The sequence below is a fragment of the Castor canadensis genome, chromosome 12, assembly GCF_047511655.1.
Source record: "Castor canadensis chromosome 12, mCasCan1.hap1v2, whole genome shotgun sequence".
Taxonomy (NCBI): Eukaryota; Metazoa; Chordata; class Mammalia; order Rodentia; family Castoridae; genus Castor; species Castor canadensis.
In genome coordinates, this window is record NC_133397.1 from 34,263,320 (window position 1) to 34,288,846 (window position 25,527).

Here is a 25,527-nt window from a genome sequence, read left to right on the forward strand (position 1 = left end):
AAAAAGTCATACTTTTGTGCTGGGTATTGTGGTGCATGTCAGTAGTTCTAGCTACTTGGGAGGTAGAGATAAGAAGATCACAGTTGAAGTCTATCCCTGGCAAAGTTAGTGTGAGGTCCCATCTAAAAAACCAAAAACAAAAGGACTGGGGGACTAGCTTAAGTGATAGATCTTGCCTAGACAATGCAAGACCCCAAATTTAATTCCCAGTTCACAAAGCAAAAACTGTCATATTTGTGTACAGATTGAGACCACTATAGTTTGTGGGCATCATTCCTATCTGGTTACAGAAATCTTTCACTTGGTTCATTCTTCCATTTCAAACTTCCCTACTGTCCTCAAACTTCCAAACCAAACATCTCAACTTTCCTGGAAGCTGATAGTCTGTCTCCTCTTTAATAGAGAATAGAAAAGCCATCAGGCAGGAGCCTCCTGGCCTTTGTGCTAGAAAGTTCACAAATCTCCCTGCATTTTAATATTATCCTCTGGCCTGCTACAATGGCCCAATTCTTATAACAGACCAATTCTTACACCTTCCTCACCCTAATTTCAGAGGCTATAATTTCTCCAGATCTGCCTTATTCCAGTCAAATTTCTTTTATTTAAAACACAAACACAAAAAACAAAAGAGCACTTAGATGGAGAAGAAATGAGGACAAGAAGTCAGTATAATTTATGTAATTTCTGAGGGGGGAGGTATTTAACCTGAAAGTGTGCCTGGAGCTAACTAATCTCAGAGCCGGTCATCTGTCCAAGAGAGAAACAACCCACACTATTTTTCACGTGTGCTAAATCATTTCTTGGTACCCCTATTTTCCACCCCTTTTCCATTCCAGCTGTTTCATAAAGGAGTTGTCCTCACTAATCATCTTTATTTTTAATCTCTTACTCCTCTACCCAGCAAAACATGGTTCTACCTCCATGTTTTCAGTACATTCCAACTGCTCTCACCAAGGTTGCCAATAACCATCATTCCCCATGTTGAATGTAATGCATGACTTCCAGTCTTTACCTTACTTGACCTCATAGAAACATTTATCATTTTAAGGAAGAGGTATAATCAACCTCTTCCTTAAAACTATTCTTTTCAGCCTTTCTTGTTATTTTTTTCTCAGTTTCTTTTATCAGTTTTAAGAAGCTATCAGCTCCCAGCATCTTCAAAGTAGGCGATCCAATTTGGAATTCCTTTGAAAATTTCACTTTCTACATTTCTCCTGGTCCATCTCATCTACTTTCATGGTTTTATTGACTAAGCAAATCCATCTCTGGCCCCAGCCAAGCCCCAGCCACTTGTAAACAATTCTTATTTGATTTCTCCACTTGGATGTTTCAACTCATCTTGAATTATTTTGAAAACATGGCCAAGACTGAACTCATCAACATCTCCAAAAGCCTGCTTATCCTTCATGTTTTTTTAAAATTGCACTTTCCATAAATACCTCATGACAGAGACTTGGCATTCATTCTTGTTTCTTCCTGTCTTTTCTTGCTGTCACACTGTCTTATGGAGGGTCTTTTACAAGTCTCTCAAATCTGCCTACTCTGTCCCTATGACTAGAATCCTAGTTATTCTATCTAATTTTGCTTCTTATTTGAACTAAGAGGTTAATCTTTCAACCTTCCTACAGTCCATTATTTTTTAAATGCTATACTCTCAGTTCTTAGCATCAATCGATGTACAATATTTATTGAATGAATGAATGAAGTTTTTCATTCTTACCTTTCTCAAATCCAGCCTCTGGTCTACAGCCAGAATATTCTTTGAAATCTGCAAGTCTGACTATATTACCTGCCTATTATTATAATAGCTTAAACATTTTCAATGAATATGTTTGAAATAAGACTAAAACTCAGTTAAACACTCCTTTGCCTCTATCCACTTTTCCAACCTCATCATACCCTGCTCCCCTTCAGTCCTAGGAATGCCCCTCAGGGAGAATCCTTCAGTTCTTCCCTCTCACCTCCTGGCCCTTAAACATCTCTTTCCTGCAACACTCATTTGTGCTTTCCTGCTTTGGTAGTTTCTAACTAATTTTCACGTTTCTTACTAGCTATCCCTCTTTAAGACAGGCCTGATAGGAGAACCAGATGACTTTTCATTACACTTTGACTTCATATTTCATAGCATTTCTCACACCATAAAAATTCAGGTAGTTACTATATTCCATATTCATATCAAAATAGTTCATCAGAGTTTCTCCAGAATATTTTATAGAAATCATTGCTGAATGAATATAACATGCATTCATCAATGTCAATAATTTACGTTCTCTAACTTCATTGATGTATTTGGCTGTACATTCCTTTTGTTTCTTCTCTCTTGTTTTATTCAACTTCTTGAGTTCTCATTTTTCTAGTCTTACAGAGTAGGAGAAAGTCTGGGATGGACATAGGAGTTGGAGGTGTGATAGCTGATTTCTCGTTAGTGACCGAGATCATTTTGATTCCTTATAGTCCTCTGACCAGCTCTTCTGACCTTGAATATTATTGAATCTGGAAGATCCTTGAGTCTGTCCAGAGATTTCTAATGCAAATTGTCTACTAGCCCTTTGGTAAACTAGGGGTTAGTTTTTAAAAGTATATTTGATAAACAAATACATTTTGAATGTGGTTTAGATTAGATAATTCCCTGAGGGCTTCATTTTTATAGTTGGTTTTATTAGCAATTGGCAAATTTGTCCTTATATTAGACTATGCAAAAGCAGTTCTAAAGGAATTGACTCCAAAGGCCATTTTAATATTTTTCTTGTAAGAGGGAATTAAGGGTCACATTTAACAAATCAACATCTTTAATCAGCATCTTTGATGTTACTTTTGGGGTATTTTAAAGAATAAGAACCAGAAAAATCTCTTGAATATTATTATATAGAGTTCCTTTTGACCACTAAGAGGGGAGAGAAGGGCAGCTAGAGGAAGACCAATAGGAATGAAAAAAAGTGGTCGAGGAGAAAAAGATTTATTTCTTTAAATTTTTATTAGCTTGCCAAATATCATACCTGATATTCTAAGTTAACTTTCAAAATATAATGGAAACTTATCAGTAGAGAGGTTTATAGAAAGATTATGAGAGAATGCACTTTTGTTGAGACTTAAGGAAGACTTCAAGCTAAACATTTTAGGGAGTTATTGCCAAGACTCGGGATCAGTTATGAGATGCGACTTTAGGGAAATCATCTATGAGCAGATTTCTGCCAAAATAGCTCCATTCATTATGAACCTATCACAATGGCAGGAGTTTGGCAATAAATTATTACTCTGGGCTCATGGGATTACATATCTAGAAGTCTGAAAATACAAATCTGTTGTGTGAGGTCACACACACACACACACACACACTCTTAAAAATGTACTAGCTCTAATTCAACAAATACCTACCCTTAAAGGAAAGAAACAAGAGGGACATTTTTATTGGTGAAACTAGCTTACAACAGATTTTTGAATGCAAACAAAATAAAGTTCTCTTTGTTATTAATAAATTATAAGCACATTGGTGACATTCAACATCATAAGAAAAGACAACCAATCAGTAGTTAAGGACAGAAACTAGAGCAGATTTGGGAACTTAGGCAATATGATTACTCATTTTGAAACTGAGAGATAAGTTTAATGCTGAGTTTATGAAGTCCTTGTGAGAATAAAATAAGCTAGTACTTTGGACACACTTAATACAGTGGCTGGCACATAGTAAGAGTTAGTCATAATTCAATATAAGTTATCTCTTTTACTCTGAATGTAGGAAACCCTCAGTGGCTGCCAGTGGAAAGACTCTGGCCAATGGAAATATGATGGTGGCTTGGGCCAGAGACATGGTAATAGAGGTGATGACAAATAATCTGACACTGGAATTATATAGAAGATAGAATTGCAGCTGTATTTGCTAATGGCTTAGATGTGAAATACAAGAAAAAGAAAGAATGATGTCACAGTTTAAGACCAGAGCAAATGGAAAGCTGGAGATTGCCATGTATTGAGATGGAGACAAGTGGGGCAGATAGAGTCTGATTTTGGATATGCTTTGTTTAATTATTAACTTCAATAAGCATTAAGTTTAATATTAAATCTTTTGGACTTCTAAGATCAGATGTCAAGAACTCAGCTGGAAATGGGAGTGTTTTTGTGGAAAATATAGTACAATAAGCAAGAAGAATACATGTAGAAGTTAATACAAACTCAGTGTTTTCAAGGATATAGTTGATATTAGTGGATTTCCTCTGACATCACTTATTTGCTTCTCTTTGCCTCTAGCCAAAGCCTCAGCTGATTGAAGCTCTTTGCCTAATAATATAGCTTATATCTTTATTCCAGAAGCTGATATGCCTTTGGTAGAACTGCCTATAGTATATTTGCTATAGTAACTATTAACATTACTTCTTGGACATGGTAGATCAAGGTGTTACCCAGAGGAACCTCCTGGTTGGATAGGCCTTGTGTAGTTCTCCAATAGAGAAGTTGGAAAAATGGGACTACAAGAAAGTACTGTGAGGGACAAAGAAGAGTCCAGGACCTGAAGGATTCATGGCTGAATTTCACTAAACCTTTAAAGAAGAACTAATACCAATACTCCTCAAACTTTTCCCAGTACTAGAAAAGGAGGGAACAATATCGAACTCATTCTATGAAGTCACACTACACTCATTCCAAAACCCAATGAAGTTGCAACAAAAAAGAATTACAGACTAATATCTTTAATGAATATAGCTGCAAAGATTCTCAACAAAATACTGGCAAACAGAATTCAACAACATATCAAAAAGATCATATACCATGACCAAGTCAGTTTCATTCCAGGGATGCAAGGATGGTTTAATAGATATAAACAATTAAATGTAATACAGCATATAAACAGAAGCAAGGACAAAACCACATGATCCTCTCAATAGATGCAGCAAAAGCCTTTGACAAATTCCAACACCCCTTCATGATAAAAGCTGTGAAAAAACTAGGAACAGAAGTAACATTCCTCAACATAATAAAGGCTATATATGACTATATATGACAGACTTATAGCCAATATTATGCTAAATGGAGAACAACTAAATCCATTCTTGCTAAAGTCAGAAACAAGACAGGGGTGCTCACTTTCCCCACTCCTATTCAATATAGTTTTGGAATTCCTAGCTAGAGCAATAAGACAAGAGCAAGAAAAAAAAAGAGATTCAAATTGGGAAGGAAAAAAGTCAAACTATCCCTATTTGCAGATGACATGATCCTATACTGAAAAGATCCTAAAAACTGTCCTAAGAAACTATCAGAAATAATAAACTGTTGGCAAAGCAGCAAAATACAAAATTAACATACAGAAAACAGTAGCCCTCCTATATACCAACAATGAACAGACAGAGAAAGAAATTAGGGAAGCAATCCCATTTACAATAGCCTCAAAAATAATAAAGTACCTTAGAATAAATTTAATGAAGGAAACCAAAGACCTTTTCAATGAAAACTATAAACCACTGAAGACAGAAATTTCCATAAGAAGATGGAAAGATCTCCCATGATTATGGATTGGTAGACTCAACATTGTGAAAATGGCCATGCTACCAAAAGCAATCTACATGTTCAATGTAATCCCTATCAAAATTCCAATGACATTCTTCACAGAGATAGAAAAATCAATTCTAAAATACATATGGAAACACAAAAGACCTCAAACAGCCAAAGCAATTCTGAGCAAAAAGTCCAATGCTGGAGGTATCACAATTCTTGATTTCAAACTATATTATAGAGCCATAACAATAAAAACAGCATGGTATAAGGACAAAAACAGATATGAAAACCAATGGATTAGAATAGAAGACCCAGACATAAATCCACACAGCTACAGTCAATTGATCTTTGACAAAGGAGCACAAAACACAAGATGGAGAAAAGCAGTCTCTTCAACAAGTGTGGCTGGCAAAACTGGAAATCCACATGTAAAAGACTGAAACTAGATCCCTGTCTCTCACCTTGTACCAAAATCAACTCAAAGTGGATTAGAGACCTTAACATAAGTCCTGAAACTTTGAACAACTACAGGAAGCAGTAAGAAATACACTGGAATAGATAGGCATAGGGAATGACTTCCTAAGCAGAACTCAAAAGGCTCAACATCTAAGAGAAAGAATGAACAAATGGGACTGCATCAAACTAAAAAGCTTCTGCACAGCAAAAGAAACAGTCACTAGACTCAAGAGACTGCCCACACAATGGGAGATAATCTTTGCCAGCTATTCATCTGATAAGGGAGCAATATTCAGGATCTACAGGGAACTCAAAAAACTCAGCCCCCAAAGAATTAACATCCCAATGAAGAAATGGGCACATGAATTAAACAGGGAATTCACAAAGGAAGAGGTACAAATGGCCAGTAAATAATGAAGCAGTGTTTAACATCCCTGGTTATAAAAGAGATGCAAATCAAAACTATGCTAAGATTTCATTTCACTACAGTTAGAATGGCTATATTCAAGAGCAATAGCAACAACAAATGCTGGCAAAGATGTGGCAAAACAGGAACATACACTGTTGGTGGGAATGCAAATTAGTACAACCATTATAAAAATAGAACTGCCATATGATACAGTGATACCACTTCTGGGCATCTACCCAAAGGAATATAAGTCAGGATCCAATAGAGACACCTGTTACACTGATGTTCGTTGCAGCACTATTCACAACAGCTGAGTTTGGAAACAACCCAGATGTCCTACAACTGATATACAGATCAAGAAAGTGTGCTATATATACACGATGGAGTTTTACTCAGCCATAAGGAATAATGACATATAGTTTGAAGGTAAATGGATGAAATTGACATTATGTTAAGTGAAATAAGCCAGGCTCAGAAAGAAAAAGCTGTATGTTTCCACTCATACATGGAAGATCCAAAAGATAAATATATACACACAAACAAGCATGATCACATACAAACTCATATGTAAAACATATCTGTAACCATGAAACTACTCTATGAAACTCAGGAAAGGAAAAGAGAAAGAGCATCAGCAATACTGTAAAACATAACATCTGTGAAGGTAGAGGAAGTAAGGATATGCATTGATAGCTTTTAAAAAATGGGGATTGGGAAGTAAAATGGGTAAGGGAGAACAATGGAAGGGGTTGAACAGACCAAAGGAAAGTAAACTCAAAGCAGGGTCACATTGAGAAATCCCTTCAAACATCAACTTATATATTAATAACAAAAAACAGGACTGTTAAATAGGTACAGTATGTGCGGGGAGGGTACTTGTGGGATAGGGGAGAATGAATGAAGGAGATTAAGGTGAGGGTATATGGTTCATGAACTTCATATACTTGTATGAAATAGAACAAAGAAGCCTCTTGCAATTGCTTTAAGTGGGGTGGGGAGAGGATCGAGGGGGGAGAGACTGTAAGGGTGATCTAACCAATGTACAAAATAAGCCTATTTAGAATTGTCACAATGAATCCCCTCTTCACAATGAACATAACCTCATAAAAATTATTTTTAAAAAAGTACTGAAAGGGAAGAAGTGCCAGGAGTGGGAAACAGTGAAGAAAATGAGAAGGGAATGCTCTAGAGTCAGGCTTTGTGTACTTCACTGATCATTACTCAGTCTTTCTCCGGGGACCTGAAACAGTTTCAGACTACACCCTACATCCTTTTCCTTTCCCTTTCCCCATTATCCTGCTCAGGGGGAGTTACCACTGTGGGAACCACAGGTAGATTTGCCTTAATCCTCCTCCATTTCAGCACACAATGTCAAAGCAGGCTACACTTGGACTCTACTGCTATTAATTTTCATTACCCAAAGAGTCATTAAATGGAACTCAGCCTAGGTTTTTTTCTGTTCAGTGTTTATTACCACCACCTTACTAATTATTAAAAAGCAGGCAAGCATCAATTAGCTCCAGACACATACATGACAATTACACTGGGGAGACATGACAGGATTGAATAGCACATCCCCTTGGAGTGCATAATAATTTGGCAGAAACCAGACCTCCATGTATAAGCAACAAATGCATCTAATTGACTTCATGGGAAATAAGGTCCTCATGTCAAAACATCTGGGTACAATTTTCTGGGCATTTAAACAACTCTCTGGCTTTGGAGAGGCTCAGAGTTGGCCCAGGGCTGCATTGTGACTGGACTTAATCACCCCCTCCACTCTTTAGCCTTATTCCTTTTTGCTCCTTGCCACATGAATATCTGTCCATTCAACTCTCAGGACAGAAAGGCCAGATTAGGCAAATTGCATGTGCTCTTTCCCCTTTGTTTTACTGAAAATTGGGTACTTATTCTTCAATTCCTGCCTAACTATCACTGATTTAATGTTGCCTTTACTGACTTCCCCCAAGCAAGCAGCTAACTGCTCTGCATTCCATTTTCCTTCTTCCTATCTCCGAACAGTCCTTACCAGATTTATGCTGTAATTTAGCTGCTCACACATCTGTCTTTTCAATTAGTGTGTGAGCTGCTTAGGTTTAGGGAATATGTGGTCCTGAGCTTGAAGCCCAAGCTCCCAGCTCATAACCCATTCAGTGAATGTTTGTAAAATTAATGAACCAATTTTCACTTGGTCAGCTCAAATAGTTCGGTTAGAAAATGTAACTGAAATGTTTTCCACCAAATAGTCCTGTTCACCAACTAATGAGGCATATTTGTAGATTTTATTTTCTCCCTAGCTTTGGGAAGGAGTTCTGGGCATCACCTGTAATGTACAGTAAAGTGGTGGTTTTCTGTGTGACTGGAAGACAATCAGAATCACTTGGGAACTTGATGGAACTGTAGACTCTTTAGTCCAAGGTAAAATCACAGAATCAGAATCTTTGGAAGTGGGAACTAAGAGTTTGGGTGTTCAAACAGTTATCTCAATGAGCCTGATAGACATGTAAGAGTAGGGAGAGGGAGTGGGGAGAAGATAAGGCATTTTTTCATACAAATAGGATGGATGTACTTGGGGTAACATATAACCAGCAGAGTCCAGGAAATTCAAAGAGATGAAACCATGCCTCACCTGCTGATAGAAAAGGAACATTCTTTTATTCCAATTTCTCTTGCTTGTATTATCTTCCTTCAATACTAATACCTGCCCATACTATCCTTAGGTCTATGTGCTCCACCACCCTTTTCATGAGTGCCCCTAGTACAGAATGGTGGAGTCATACTTGTGGGATTCTAGGGGATCATGCCAAATAGTCACCCACAAAAACAATATCTCTCTAAAATCTTCAATTTTTTTAAATACTCTAGTTGATTATTATTTATATACACAATGTTTTAAAATAAAAATTATACCTGGAAGTACTTACTATTGAGTAAAAGTTAAGCTACAAGAGGTTGAACCAATCTGTCCTTTGTCATACTGAAGAACTACTATTTTCTCATTTGAGGGAATATTTTAAAATGTCAGTGTATAAGTGTCCTGGCATGAATTTAGATAGATGTAATAAGCATAAAAAGGATTGACCTACTTATCATGTTGAATTATCTTTTACCCTTTGACTTGTAAGGGAGGATGCAGCAAGCAAGAAGACCCCTGCCAGACACCTTGATCTTGGACTTCCAGTCTCCAGAACTATAAGAAAATAAATTTCTGTTCTTTATAAATTACCAAGTTTATGGCATTTTTATTATATTAGCACAAAACAGAATAAGACAGTATCCAACCAGATTAGCTTTTATAATTTATTATGAGTCTACTCTTCATCTTTATCCTAGGCTGCTGGTCATAAATAAGTGTTATTGGATATAAGAAAAATGGGTGGTATAGTATAGATTGTACAGAAAATTCTATTAAATACAAATTACAAGGCATCTGATCTTTGTTTGCTAAAAACAAAAATCAACATCAAACAACAAAGAAAGCTAGTACTTGGGGAGAATCAGGCTTGTTAAAATATATTATTCACTTGGGTGCACTTTCCACAACAACAAAGAGGAGAAGCAACCCAAATGCCCATCAATGAACAGTTGATAAACAAAACATGCTTCATACATACAATTGAGTATTACTCAACCTTAAAAAATAAGCAAACCCATCACAGCCTATCACATGGCTGACCCTTAAGCACATTATACTAAGTGAAATGAACACTCACAAAAAGGCAAGTACCATACAATTCCTCTTACATGAGGTAACTAAAGTAGTTAAATTCATAGGAACGGAAAATAGAAGATGAAACTAGCAATAAGAAAACTTTATTGGGATTTTACTACATGTGACCACCTGGATTAGTTTGTTACATTCCCGTAACTACGTAGAAGAAGGTTACTATTATTATCCCCACTTGAAAGATGGCACTTAGTGATAGACAGTTAAAACCCGAAGGCCCCCACTTGTAACCACCATAGCCTTTGTTGACTTGACACCTTCTTGAGGTGTTTGCATTTAAGCAACACTTCTGAGGATATTTTAATCTTAATGATTCCAGTGGGTGGGAGGAAGGCTTTATACACTGACCATTCAAATTTTGCAGAAGATTGACATTTACAAAACAAGGATTTACACTTCTTTTTTTGGACAGGATAGGGGTTTGAACTCAAGGCTTCACACTTGTGAGGCAGGTGCTCTAGTGCTTGAGTCACATTTCTAACTAGCGTCAGGATTCTTGAACCACAAAATTCGGCAGGTGGGTAGGAGACTTATTCCACTTTCATCCAAGGTTAGCTCATAAGATACAAAGACAAGAAATATTTTCCTTTCTGTTTTAAGTGACCAGATGTAAATCTATTTGTTTTAAGAGTCTGTCCTGATACTGTCAATGTGGATGCTAAATATATTAAAAACATGCATTGGATTTCCCAGCAGCCTGAGTTTGCTTTCCCTTTAATATCACTAATGTTGGCATGACTAATTGCCCTCCCATTTTCCCACCCCACCAAACATGAGTAGCTTAGTGTTGTGGTTCTCAAAATGAATTCTCCAAGTACCAGTACCTGGGAACTTGGTAAAAAGGAAAATTCTGGGGCTTTGCAGCTGAAGCACAGCAATCTACTTTAATCAGTGCTCTGGGTGATTCTGATCCAAGCTCAAGTTTGTGAACCATTTTCTCCATGGACAGAGTCTCAAGTGGAATATGTACCACTATTAACAACATTCTGTGCTGAGCATGGTGGATCAATCAGAACATAGCTACCCACTGTATGGGTAGCTAATATACTTTAAAAGGCCAAATGTTGGCCATAAGAGTTTAGGAAGTTCTGGGGATGTAGCTTAGTGGTATGTTCTTTGCAAAGACCTGGTTTCAATCTGTAGAGCTGCAGAGAGAGAGAAAGAGGGAAGAGAGAGAGAGAGAGAGAGAGAGAGAGAGAAAAGAAGAAGAAGAAGAAGAAGGAGGAGGAGGAGGAGGAGGAGGAGGAGGGGGGGGGAGGAGGAGGAGGAGGAGGAGGAAGAAGAGGAGGAGAAAGAGAAGGAGGAGAAGGAGAAGAAGAAGGAGAAGATGAAGGAGAAGAAGAAGAAAGGAGAAGAAGAAGAAAGGAGAAGAAGAAAGGAGAAGAGAACAAACATGAAACATCAGAAATTTAAGTGAGGAGGCAAACAACAACAACAATAAAAAAAGCAAAGCTTACCAGGAGTAAAATACAAAAGTTGAATTCTTTGGAATCTTCCCAAGGAAGAATGAGTCTTACATCTGACCCTAGTTATCTAGGGTAGGCAGAGGGAAGTACGCACAGTAGGAAAAGGTGGTTGTATTAGTGTCTTGCCATAACAAAGCACCACATACTGAGTGTCTCAAACAATAGAACTTTATTGTCCCACAGTTCTGGAGGCCAGAAGTCTGAAATCAAAGTGTCAGCATGTTCATGTCCTCTCTGAAGCCTCTAGGGAAGGAACTGTCCCATGCCTCTCTCCTAGCTTCTGGTACCTTAGATGGTCCTTGACTTCTAGATTTATCACTCCAATCCTCCATTTTCACATGGTGCACTAATTGTCATCACATCATCTGTGTCCAAATTTTCTCTTTTAATAACCACACCAGTCAATCAGATTAGGGCCTACTCTAATGACCTAATTTCAATCTGATCATTTCTCTAAAGACTCTCTTTCCAATAAGGTCACATTCTGAGGTACTGGGGGGTTAGGTCTTAAACTTATCTTTTTTGTGTGGGATGACACAATTTAACCCATAGACACAATAGTGCAGATAGGAGGTAAGCGAGGAATAAAGACAGGAGAAGGTGGGGGTGGAGTGTGGTTATTTGGTGGAAATAGTTCGGAGAACAAGGGTGAGATGATTGTTGCATATTTGATAGCTCTGAAGTACGTGGGCCTTTGCAGGGGGCTTTTGATGACTCTTTTGGTGCTTTTTTTTTTTCCTGCCATATTTAGGTGCTGCCCATTCTGGATCAACCCACTACCCACTATGAGCAGCAGTTCCTCCTTCCCACACCTGCAGTGCATGGAGTAGAGAACATGCTATCAGGTACAAAGAGTATGAAGTGAATGTTTTTCTCTTTTGTCTCAATTTTCTATCTGTAGAAAGAGAATAGCACTTACCTGCCTCCTGAGATATTGCCTACAGTAAACTCCATAACAAACACAATCATATAAAAGTGTCAATACTGATGATTGATGATGACTTAAGTGGGCTCTTCTTCCATCCTTTGTCTCATCTTCACTCCACATGGTAATCTTCAAGGGACAGTGAGGCCTTACACTAAAGTACACTCACTATATGATGCAGATATGGGTGGGAGGAACATGGTCACTTCTTCAGAGTGCACATTTTCTCAGCTGCTTCTAGAATGCCTGAGAAGTCTTGAAGAGTTAACCAGCTTGTAGAGGGATTGGTAGAAGAATGAGATTTGCTGCTTCACCAATGTTCCCTTTCCCTTCCCTAGAGGTCACTACCTTTCTGATTGTCTGGGTGTGGAGATTAGAGTCCAAATCCTGGCTTCACTTTGTCTCTCCTATGGAGACAAACAGATCTCAGGATGAACTGTCTCTTTCTGTATAGTCCAAACTTCCTCAATGCTTTTCTTTTTGCAGGATTTAGCTATTGCATTCTCCAGATTCTTGGGCCTTGTTCCAGCAACCTTCAGGTCCCATGCCATTTCATCACTTGAGGATGGCATCATTTTACTGTCTCTGAAATTCCAGGCCCACTTGACCAAGTTATTTCTTAGTGCTGGCCAGTGAGCTGATGGCCATACACAGACATCAGGGAGGACTGTTTTGCCAATACTGCCCTCCTCTCTTTCCACCATCCATTTCTTCCTTACTACTGCCCTTGCTGTCTCCACTCCATCTCATTCTTGGTAAGTTTTCAACCAGTAAGGTGAAGTTAATACTGACTTCTGAACTTTGATGTCATATATGCAGGGTGAGGGTGAATAGCATCTGAGTTTGGAATTCTGAGTTTGATTCTTGACTGTTACTTGGTGGCTATGTGACTTCTGTAACTCAACCTCTCTGAGAAGATAAACTGAATTCCCAACCTTTAAAATGAGAATAGTGCCCACTTCATGAAGTTATTGTGAGGATTAAGAAAGTGATCATATAAAAGGTAAAATGTAGATGCAAAATGACTTACACAATGTGTTATACCAATGTGGAAATGACTATTAACGTCAGCCTTGGCCATGCTGTACAATTATCTTAGTTGTTGAAATCAGTTTCTTACCTGTCATGTACAATGGGAATATTAAGATCATCAGACCACAGCCAAGAGCCCAGCTGCTAAAAAGGCTCTTAGTCCCAAGCTTGCACTAGCCACAACAATGGATAAGACTGTTGTTTTGCTTGACAGGTGTCACTGACTAGCCATTTTCAAAGAACCTACAGTCTACAGGCTGCCTCTGGCCATGTGATCATTGGTCAGTTCTAGCTGTTGACTTTTTGCCTGCAATCCTGCTCTGCATAGGCCCAGACTTCCAAGGACAAAGGAAAGGGCAGGAAGAGATACTAACTGACATTAGGACATCCTAGGCAAGCATTTGTATTCCCTTAGTGCTGGCTGATTTCTAGCCATGAAGCAGTGCTGGGCTGCATTAAGATAAACAGGGCTGTAGAAGTGACTTATTATGACTTACCAGAAATAGTACCAACACCAGGTCTTGGTACTGAGTCTCTCTCTTTCTCTCTCTCTGTCTCTCTCTCTCTCTCAGTCTCTCCCTTTGAGACTGACGCCTTCCCTTTATACAATCTTGGTCCAAGATCTGCTTCCCAGAACTCCTTCCAAGATGGAGCAAAGCAGGATATTTACTGCTGGACTTCCTCATTACCATTTCTTCCATTTGCATGCAGTTTTTTTCATTTAAGTTAGCATGAGGTGGATGTACAATTGCCAGGTCCATGTACACACAGTGTAGCCTTAACTACGTCTTAACTCTGCTGACTTCGAATCACTCAGCATTTCTGGTTATTCTCACTATTGTACATTACATTGGCTAGTAATTTTTTGCCTCTCCTTACTTTTTCTTCCCTTCGTAATAGCTGCTATGCATTTTTCTTCTGACTTTATTAATTAGCTTAATTTGATTGTCTTTTTTTCTCCTTTGTGTCATAGATTACCCTTCAGATCAACCATTCCTGTTGGTATTAGTGTGAAACAAAATCCATTAATTGTAGTAAATGAGAAAAGAGCAACAATAAGTTCACTTCTGGTAGTAAGAGCAAGGTGGAGTGGGTACTGTGGTTTAGGTAAGTGTTCTCCAAAGACCTATGTGTGAAAGACTTGGTCCCCAGCCTGTATTACCATTAGACGGTGATGAAACTTTTTTTTTCTTTTATTATTCACATGTGCATACAAGGCTTGGTTCATTTCTCCCCCCTGCCCCCACCCTCTCCCTTACTACCCACTCCGCCCCCTCCCTCTCCCCTCCCAATACCCAGCAGAAACTATTTTGCCCTTATCTCTAATTTTGTTGTAGAGAGAGTATAAGCAATAATAGGAAGGAACAAGGGGTTTTGCTGGTTGAGATAAGGATAGCTATACAGGAAGTTGACTCACATTGATTTCCTGTGCATGTGTGTTACCTTCTAGGTTAATTCTTTTTGATCTACCCTTTTCTCTAGTTCCTGGTCCCCTTTTCCTATTGGCCTCAGTTGCTTTTAAGGTATCTGCTTTAGTTTCTCTGTGTTAAGGGCAACAAATGCTAGCTAGTTTTTTAGGTGTCTTACCTATCCTCACCCCTCCCTTGTGTGCTCTCGCTTTTATCATGTGCTCATAGTCCAATCCCCTTGTTGTGTTTGCCCTTGATCTAATGTCCACATATGAGGGAGAACATACGATTTTTGGTCTTTTGGGCCAGGCTAACCTCACTCAGAATGATGTTCTCCAATTCCATCCATTTACCAGCGAATGATAACATTTCGTTCTTCTTCATGGCTGCATAAAATTCCATTGTGTATAGATACCACATTTTCTTAATCCATTCGTCAGTGCTGGGGCATCTTGGCTGTTTCCATTACTTGGCTATTGTGAATAGTGCCGCAATAAACATGGATGTGCAGGTGCCTCTGGAGTAACAGTCTTTTGGGTATATCCCCAAGAGTGGTATTGCTGGATCAAATGGTGATGAAACTTTTAATAGGTAAAGCCTAGTGGAAGTCTTCTGGTCACCGGGGCTGTGCCCTTGAAGAGAACATTAGTACTCCAGTGCCTTTCTCTTCTTCACTTTTTCATACCCTGTTCATGAGGTTAATGGTTTTGCTTTGCCAAGTACAGTTATAATGATTTGCTATTTTGCCAAAGGCCCAAAAATAATGGGGCCAACTAATTATGGACTGAAACCTCCAAAATTGTGAGCCCCAAATAAACCTTTTCTCTTTATAAGTTGACTTATTTCAGGTATTTTTTACAGTAGCAGAGAGCTGACTAAAAGTTGGCTGTTGCCATTTCAATCTTACTGAGTATTAAGAAGGGACAGGAATTATCTTGGAATGAAGATCACCTGCATCTTCCCAAGAACTGGAGGAACAGTATTAGAAAACTATATTATCAGCACTATATAATCAGCAGGGAATACTATATTATCTTCCACTATATAACCTCTTCATTACCTTTGAAAGCTAAAACCCCAGGATCTTTCTCAGTTATGGAGATACATTGACTAGCACACAGGCAGGATTGAAATGGCAGCCTATAAATTTCAAAGGCAAAATATGAAGCTTTAGTGCTTGTTTGTGTGTGTGCATGCACATATGTATATGGATATGATGGGAGCTAGGGGTTTGGGTATGATAGCAGAATTTTAAAGCAACTTTTAAAATTTCCCCTGTAAAAAATGATCTCACCTGGTCTTACTTCTTCCTGGCATCCTGATGTGACTACCTACCCTGCAGAACTAATGTGGCCATGCCCATATTTGGACTGTAAACAATTGACAGTCTCCAAAGGATGATTTGCTGCTTCCTTTTTCTCTTTGTTATCCATGTGGCATTTCAGTGAAACCACAGCTCTCCTTCCTCAGCAAGAGCTATTCATTGCAGACAAGTAACTCTTTTAAAAACTCTACCAGGAGAAAAACAAAAGAGCCTTAATAGTGGTCCCAAAATTGTTTAAATCAGAAGAACTGACCAACAGTTAAAAGCTCAAATGTGGTTCCAAAATTCCCTGTTTACCTTCCACTCCCACTGAACCGGTCCTATCCTTCACAATAGATGTATGGGAAAAGAGTGTCAATAATTACTCAAGAGAAAACTGTGAATCATCAACTGACTGACTCACTCTGAGAAAATAACAATCCTAGTTTCTGTTCTCTTTTATTCTCTAGAAATTTCTCTAAGTTAAAGGTTCTGGTCAAACCTGGTCTAACCTGGTTATATGCTAATGTTAAATGGTACTGTTCAAGAAGAAAGTGACTCTGAGACACAGTTTATTTGTAAAAAAGATGAGAATAATATTCATAGACTAGGTAGTTGTAATGATAAAATATGATAATGAAGATATATGCTAAGCTGATTGTCTGGGCACCTTAGAGGAATTCAGAGTACTGTCTCTTTTTCTTACTTTTGCTGAGTGGGAACCTTTTAATGTTGAGGAACACCTCACATCTCAGTGCTACTGATGACCTGGAGATCAGGTGCACCATGGTACAGGAACTTTCACCATTCTCACCTGCTCACAAAGGCCCGGACTCCTGCAGACTTCATGTGTAAATAGGGTTTCCAAGGTAAGAAGTCATGCTTAAAAGCTGCTTGTCTAAGGGCAATGACCAGATATTGTTGGTGGGTGTTGGGGGATGAACATTAATGTAACCACTTCGCTTGGGAAATGTGGCATGTGACAAAATGACATGCAAGCCTCCACAGAAACATAGGGAAGGAGGCCTTATCTCTCTGCAGACTTGAGCTCTGTGTCAGGAATCACTCTTCTCAGGTTGTATAGTGAGCACAGCATCCACCAATTCCAGGAAGAGCTGTTAGAAATCATGTCCCTAAAGGATTTTCCTGAATGAAAGAGCAAATGCCACATGCCAGATAAATGCTTTTATTCATCTCCCCACAGGGAGGTCTTTTATCCTGAGGAGTCTGTACTTGAAAGAATCCCTTTTCAGGTTTCTAGAATTCCCAGGAGAGATGAAGGTCTATATCCTGCTTTTCCTCCATTCTGGGATTGCTCCCTGGCTGAAAAGAAGGGGAATCAAATTTAGAACTGTCTGAAAGGAAATCCAGACACTGGCTATTCTGAGATGAGAAGTGAGCTGGGGTTGCATCGGCTGATGAGGATGGATTAAGGAAAGGTGCTTAAATAAGAGCACAGACCTACATCCATGAAAGCAGGAGGAATAATGAACTTTCAAAATTTTCACTCTTCAGAAGCCAAAGTCAACACTATAGCTTATAAGTAATAAGGATGACTTTATATAATAAGGGAAAAGAATACTCATTTTCAGGAAAGGGAAGAAAATTGTGTTTGAGGGGATATCTTTTCCTTAAGAATACACTTTTTATAATTATATTTGTCCTAGTTAAGTATTTTTAGTTGTAAGTGTTGGAATTAAAGACCTCTGATGCTGAAACAGACACACAAGAGACACAGAAAATCTTAACAAGGCAATTTCTTTTGATCAAAAGGGTGCAAACATGCATTCACTCCAGCTGAGCAGACACATGAGCACAAAATAGCTTACAGTGGCTCTTCCTAGATCCCTGACACAGTTGTACCTGCCCCTTACCTGAGATTTGTCCAAGTCAAAGGTTTACAATCTTCCCCAATTGCCTAAAAGGCTTGGGGAATGGGTTAGGGCACACTGTTTGGCAGGCAATGGAGCTGTTCAAGAATCTGGAAGAAGAAACAGGAACCCTTTAAACAATACAAGCTACCTAAGATGGTGAAATGAGAATTTTTAAGCAATCTAAGAGGGTGACATGTACTTTGATAGAAAAGATTGTTTTTCTTTCAGTTCCTCCCTTCTTTTAATTTAAATTCTTCTTTTCAAACTTGTTTAAGAGCTGTTGGCTCTCATGTTCCTGTGTTTCTAATAGAAACAAATTATTTGGGTGGAGGGGTGATTTTTTTGGTGAGGGCTGTCTCAGTTAACCCCTGTGTAAGTCCTGGGACACAAGGAATTATGCAACATCCTGCTAAGATTAAAACTCTGGCCACTTTGACCAAAGAGGTTAAGACTGAGGTCATCCAGCCCTTCCATATCCCAAACCATCTTTCCATTAAGTCAGTGAAGGGATCATTTATACTTGAATTTTCAGCTAGTTTATTGGATAGGATAGTTAATCCCTGTAGGGTCTTCATAATAGTTCTTTTGGGGGCTGTATTATTTGGTATATACATGCAACACGAAACTCCAGTCATTATGTAAACTTCTCTTTGTCGGCCAACATCATGTCTAATGCTAGCCTGTTCTTCCAAGCCATCTGACTAGTTGGTCCCAGTTCTGTTATTCCTTTGATAGTGTCCCTCGTATAGTTAACAAACCTTTGTTGGTTATAGCAAATATAATTGATCCAATCAACATTTATATTTATGGTGGACCACCAAAAGAGTACTGATTGATTCAAATCTTGCTGCAATTTGATTTCTGGATTTAAATTCATTGGACTCCCCTAGGAATCCCAATGGCATCAATGTGAACACGGGGGTCAAAGAAGTCTCTGCAGCTGGCTGCAGTGTCTATGTCTATGTTCCTCCTTTTCCTAAGCATGGTGGCATGGGCTGGGGATCTAAGTGCTAGGGTGAAAGGGATTGCCAACTGCACCAAAGCACAGGTTCCTGCCCAGTTACTTGGAAGAGTCTCAAAAAAAGGTCTCCACAGTACCACAGACATTGGCTCTGCCCACCGAGAATGTGGACGGGTCTGTAAGGGTGTTGAAGGACTGGCTTTCACTGCATCCTATCAGGTTTCCCACCTTTGTCAATCTTCTCCCCCTGCCTGGTAAGACATGAGTTATAATTGACATCTGGGGTGGTGATTTAACAGTTCTTGGGGGTGACCCACAGGACCTTTGACCTCTGGGAACAGTAGCGACAACATTTGGCAGGATTCATTACCCCAAGCTATGGCATTCTGAAACAGAGCCAACATGCAATATATACCATCTGGATCTGAGGACCATCCTAACAGAAACAGGATCACCTGAGACTCTGGCCTTCCCATAGTACAAACATAGCAATTGATCTTATTTATTGTGCAGACAAAATATTTTATCCATTGCATCCAAGCATTTGTATCCTAATTCCCAATTTCAATAGCCACAGTTTGTCTTCGGTCCTTGACTTCTACTATGGATACCTGAGTTTGATTGTTGTATAAACTGGAGAACATTATTCTGAGTGAGGTTAGCCTGGCCCAAAAGACCAAAAATCATATGTTCTCCCTCATATGTAGATATTAGATCAAGGGCAAACACACAAGGAGATTGGACTTTGATCACATGATATAGCGAGAGCACACAAGGGAGGTATGAGGATAGGTAAGACACCCAGAAAACCAGATAGCATTTGTTGCCCTCAATGCAGAGAAACTAAAGCAGATACCTTAAAAGCAACTGAGGCCAATAGGAGAAGGGGACCAGGAAGTAGAGAAAAGGTTAGTTTGAGAAGAATTAACTTAGAAGGTAACACACATGCACAGGAAATCAATGTGAGTCAACTCCCTCTATAGCTATCCTTATCTCAACTAGCAAAAACTCTTGTTCCTTCCTACTATTGCTTATACTCTCTCTTCAACAAAATTAGAGATAAGGGCAAAATAGTTTCTGCTAGGTATCGAGGGGGTGGGGGGGAGAGGGAGGAGGGAATGGGTGGTAAGGGAGAGGGTGGGGGCAGGGGGGAGAAATGACCCACACATTGTATGTACATATGAATTAAAAAAAATGTGGAGGCAACTTTGGAGTGGAAGTAGAACTGGATCATCCCTGGGAGGGTTTGGGAGCTAGGCAGAGGTCAAAGGCACCTAAAGGGTCCATTCCTGAGACATCTGCCCCAAACCCATAATTATGAAATATGGATGGTTCTTGTGTCAAACTCCAAGAGTTTTCTATGACTAATCTGAGTGGGTCACACTATCTTTGCAAGGAGATGGGTATGTCTGAAACAGCTATAATTTCAACTGTAGTCTGTTGAAAGACTGTCAATTGTTCTGGATCATGGAAATCAGAGTCTTACCAGTGCCCCAGGGTCTGGTCCAGCCCTTGGAATTGTCATAAAAGGGGGAAGTGTATCCTTTATACCCAGTGTTCTGGCCCATATCTGTCCACTCTGGACAGATACCAGGCTTCCTTGTGGGTCCTGGGATGGGGCACATATAAAAGGAATATCCTTGGAGCTGGAGTTGGGACGTAAGCTCTCCACAAGCAATATCTGGCATGCATCAAACTCAACAGTTAAGGGAAAAGTACTCTGAGTTACATTAATAATAAACATACCATTTCCCAAATGAAAGAGACAGAATAATTCCACTATAGTCTTTTTAAGCTTACTCTAGTGTTTCCTGGATGTGCGAGCATGGTTCATTGTTCCTTCTGGTCAGGTGAGGGCACCTTTACCCATGTGTGATGAGTTCATCCCCTCTCCATGCTCTGGACTGCTGTTTCCATGGTCGGCAGAACCAGGAAGGGTCCTTTCCAAGCTGGCTCAAGCTTATTTTCTTTCCAGGTCTTGATCAGAACATAATCTTCAGGCTGTTGCAGGTGAACAGGAAAGTCAAGTGGAGAAGCCTGTACCAACAACTCCTTTTTCCTAAGAGAGAGCAAGATAGAGGATAACCCAAGTATATAATTTTTGAGGAAATAGTCTGGTTTCAAAGGTAGGCACATCAGTAACAGGGCTAAGGTAAGGAAGTCCATAAAGCATTTCATAAGGAGAGTCCAATGTTCTTCTGGGGGCTGCCCTTATCCTGAGTAGTGCTATGAGAAGGCACTTAATACAAGGTAATCTGGTCCCCAAGACCAATTTAATGAGCTGATTTTTTAAGAGTTTGATTCATTGTTTCAACCCTCCCTGAGGAAGGTGGATGCCAGGGAGCATGGTATTCCCATTTGACCTCTAGAGCCTTCATAAGTCCCTTAAGGATGTTGGTGGTGAAGTGACTCCCATTGTCTGAGTCTATATTTCCTACAACTCCAAATTTTGGGATAATGTGTTCTTGTAATACTCTAATTACATTCATAGCAGTGGTCCCCTGGAGAGGGATGGCCTTGACCCAGTGGGTGAAATGGTCTACAATAACCAGGAGGTACTTAAGGCGACCTATTTTAGGCATATCAGTGTAATCTACTTGAATACTTTGGAAGGGTCACAACCTGGGGTTTCTACCTCCAGATGGTCTCTGTCTCAGGGCCTGTTTGTTCATTTTTTTGGCAAGTAAGACACTCTTCCAATACTTGTTTGGCTAGTGTATAGGTCTCTGTACACCTAAAGGCTCACAGAACAATGACACACATGGCCTGGTGGAGATAGTAGGTAAGGAGTTCAATCATTAGGGGCTTTGAGAGCATTTCTCTCCTGTTGCAGAGAACCCATTTTCCCTGTTCAGTCTTGATTGCCCCAACATTTTTTATTTGTTATTCCTCAGGAGGGGTAAAGATAGGGGTAATGGGAGGAGCAGGAAGATGTGGAGTAAGACAGAAGACTGGACCTCAGGGGTGAGAGCAGCTTGTTTTGCTGTCTCATCCATGAAAGAGTTTCCCCGAGCCTCAAAGATTACCCCATTTTGGGTCCTGGCACATGGACTGTGGGTATTTCTTTGGGTAGTTTTAAGCTCTCTAGTATTTGTTGAATTAATTTCCCATGCACCAAGTCTTGACCTTTGCTGTTGATTAAACCCCATTCCATCCGGATTTTTCCGAAGGTGTGGACCACACCAAATGCATATTTTGAATCAGTGTATGTGGTCCCTTCTTTGTCTTTTAAGTGTTTTAATGCCTGATTTAGAGCAAAAAATTCACAAGTCTGTGCTGACCAATTGTTAAGGAGTCAGTCTGATTGTGTTATTGTCATGGCCTCCCCATTTACAATAGAATATTCATTATGCCTTTTTCCCTCAATTACCTGAGACATCCACAAAGAAATGGAGCCTGGTCTGGAAAGGAGTTTCCCCGAGGTCTAGCCTTACTTTCATTTGGTATTCAGTAACATCTAAACATTTATGTTTGGGGGCTCTTCTCTCCCATTTTCCTGTCAAGAAGGTGCCTGGATTTAGGGCCTCATCATTAGTTAAAATCAGGTCATCCTTTTCTACTTTAGAATCCTGGAATCTGTCAGCCATCTGCCCACCTTCTGGTTTAAGATTGTTTTAACTTAATGGGGAATACTAATAACTAGATTTCCCCCAAAGGTGATTTTCCTACTTTCTTTGTTTAGAAGGGCTATAGCTGCTACTGCCTGCACTCAGGCCAACCTCAGGTGACAGGATCCAGGAATTTAGATAAGAAGGCCACGGTTGACATTGACCCCATGTTTTTGGGTCAACACCCCGAGGGAAACTCCCTTGCTTAAATTAACAAATAGGTGTTCAATAGAGGGTAAGACTAGCATGGGAGCTGTGATAAGGGCTTTTTTTTTTAGCTCATCTATTTGTTCTATCTTCTCTGGGGTCTAAAGGAGGGGGTCTGGTCCCTCTTGGGTCAATTTGAGATATAAAGATTTAGTTTTAAGGGCATACGAGTCTATCCACAACTGGCAGTATCCCATTAAACCAAGGAACTTCCTTAGTTCTTGTTTTGTTCCCGGCAGTGAGAGACTATTGATTCCTTCTACTCTTTCTGGACCAATCCTTCATTGGTCCTTACTGATCAAATGTAACAGATATTTCACTTCAATCTCAGCAAATTGTAAATTATTCTTTGAAATACAAAGTCCCCAGCTCCCCAGGAAATTTATAAAGCTAATGGTGTGTTAATCACCTTCTCTTGATTATCCCCATTACAATGATTATCTTATGACAAAAGTAAATCATCCACATATTGGAGGAGGCACATATGGTGGTCTAACTTGAACTTTTCTAAGACTTGCTCTAAAATCTGGCTAAAAAGGTGAAAGGAGTCAGTAAATCCCTGGGGAAGGACAGTCAACACAAACTGCTGCTTGTGTCCTGGGTGGGGGGGTCTTCCCACTCAAAGGTGAATATGTCTCAACTATTCGTATCTAATGTGAAGGCCCAAAATGCATCTTTTAAGCCTATCATACTAAACCAATTGTGGTCATAGGGAATTTTGCTGAGGAGAGTGTAGGGGTTCAGGACTACTGGGTGTTAAGTTTGGACTAGTTGATTGATGGCTATGAACTAACCAGTAGGACCCATCCATCTTTTTGACTGGGAGGATTGGGGTATTGAAGGGAGATGTGCAAGGTTCAAGGAACCCATCTCATATCAGTCCCTCTATGACTGGCTTTAAACCTATCCTCCCCTCAATAGAATAGGGTATCATTTCCTCCTAACAACCTCTCTGGTCTTCTTTATTTGAACTTTGATTGGTGTGACCTGGAGGTTGCGCTGTTCCCATTTCTAGCCCAGACTATTGGCTTAATTGCCTCTCAGCCCATGGGGTAAGCAAATTTAAGGATGCTTATATTCTATCCCTTTTTACATGTGAACCAATTCCTAATTGGGTCATTAGATCTCTCCCAAACAGATTGCTACCTGCTTCAGGGACTAGGAGAAATTGTATATTAGCTGTCTTGTTTTAGAAATAAGTGTCTGCTTCCTGTAATATTTGAGTTGGAAAGCTTCCTCCTTTTATTCTAGAAACTAACAATCTCTCTGAGGAATGGAGTAAGCCCCTGGGCAGAAGACAGAGAGAAGATCTGGAGGCACTGAGTCAATCAAGAAAGTGACAACTTCATGTTATGGTCCCACTTCTAAATTTATCAAGAGCTCTGAGTGGGACCCTTCAATGTAAAAGAGCCCCTGACTCCCCTATTCTTCATCAAAGGTCATCAAGGGAATGGTTTCCTTATGCTCTTTTTCCTCTTCTGGACATTCTTTCTTAAAGTGTCCAGGCTTTCCACATTTAAAGCATTTATTTTCCCCTCTTCTTTGTTTTATCCTCTGATTTTCCAGTCTCTTGTACCCTGATGTGGGGACTAGGCCAGTTGAGGTCCAACAGGGTGCTGGTTCAGACTTCTCCTATTAACCTGCTTGGTAGTGGGCAACATAATCTTTGCTTTTTGTTTTTCTTCTACTCTCCTTACATATACCTTTTGTGCCTCTCCTAATAATTCCTCCATGGATCTATTTTTCCAATTTTCTAGTTTTTGTAATTTTTTTTGCTATATTTTGCCAGATGTTTGTAACAAAGTGAAATTTCAACATCCCCTGGCCTAAAGGATTGTCTAAGTCTAATCTAGCATAATTTCTCATCTGATTGTTTAGGTGGCTCGTGAACCTAGTAGATCCCTTGTCCTTCCCTTTTTGGACATTAAAGATCTTGGAGAGGTTTTGTGACCTTTGCACTGATTCCCAGATTCCCCTTATTATCAAATTTCTCAAGTCCCTCATATTTTCTCTATGTCCTGGGGTGGGGTGTTGTTATCCCATTGGGGATCTTGATTAGAAAACTTAACATCAGCCTCCAGGACATTCTGTCCCGGGGGATGTTTGCACTCCCAGATAGCCATTGCTACTCTGTGGATCATGGTTCTTTCCTCCCCTGAGAAGAGAATTCCCAATATAGACATAGTATATTATCTGTGGTCCCAGAAATTGGTTTTCCTGTTCTGAGACCCTGAAGGGATCCTCAAGAAGGGGTTGCAACTCCTTTTTAAAATTTTGGACCTCAGAGCTGGTAAGAGGGGCATTTACAAACCCAATTTCACCTCCTCTGGGGAGAACCTCCCTGAAGGGAAAGAGGGAGTGGGGTTTTTTTCTTTCAGACTCAGGAAAAGGTAGATTCTCAAAGTCTCACATTGTTCTAACTCTCTTTGAAGTAAAGGTAGGGAGGGGTTTCCAGCAGGGGGTAAAAGGGCAAGGAGTTGAAGGGAGGTAGAGACTGGGAGGGGAAGGTGGGGAAGTGGGAGCCTGGGGGGAGATGCTGGGGTGGCTCTGGCACCTGAGTGGGAGGAGCAGTGGGGTTATAAGGGGGGGGGGGGAAGAGAGGATAGTAAATCCCAGTCAGAAGGAGTTTCAATGTTTTTATTTCTTTTTTGTTTTTTCCCTTC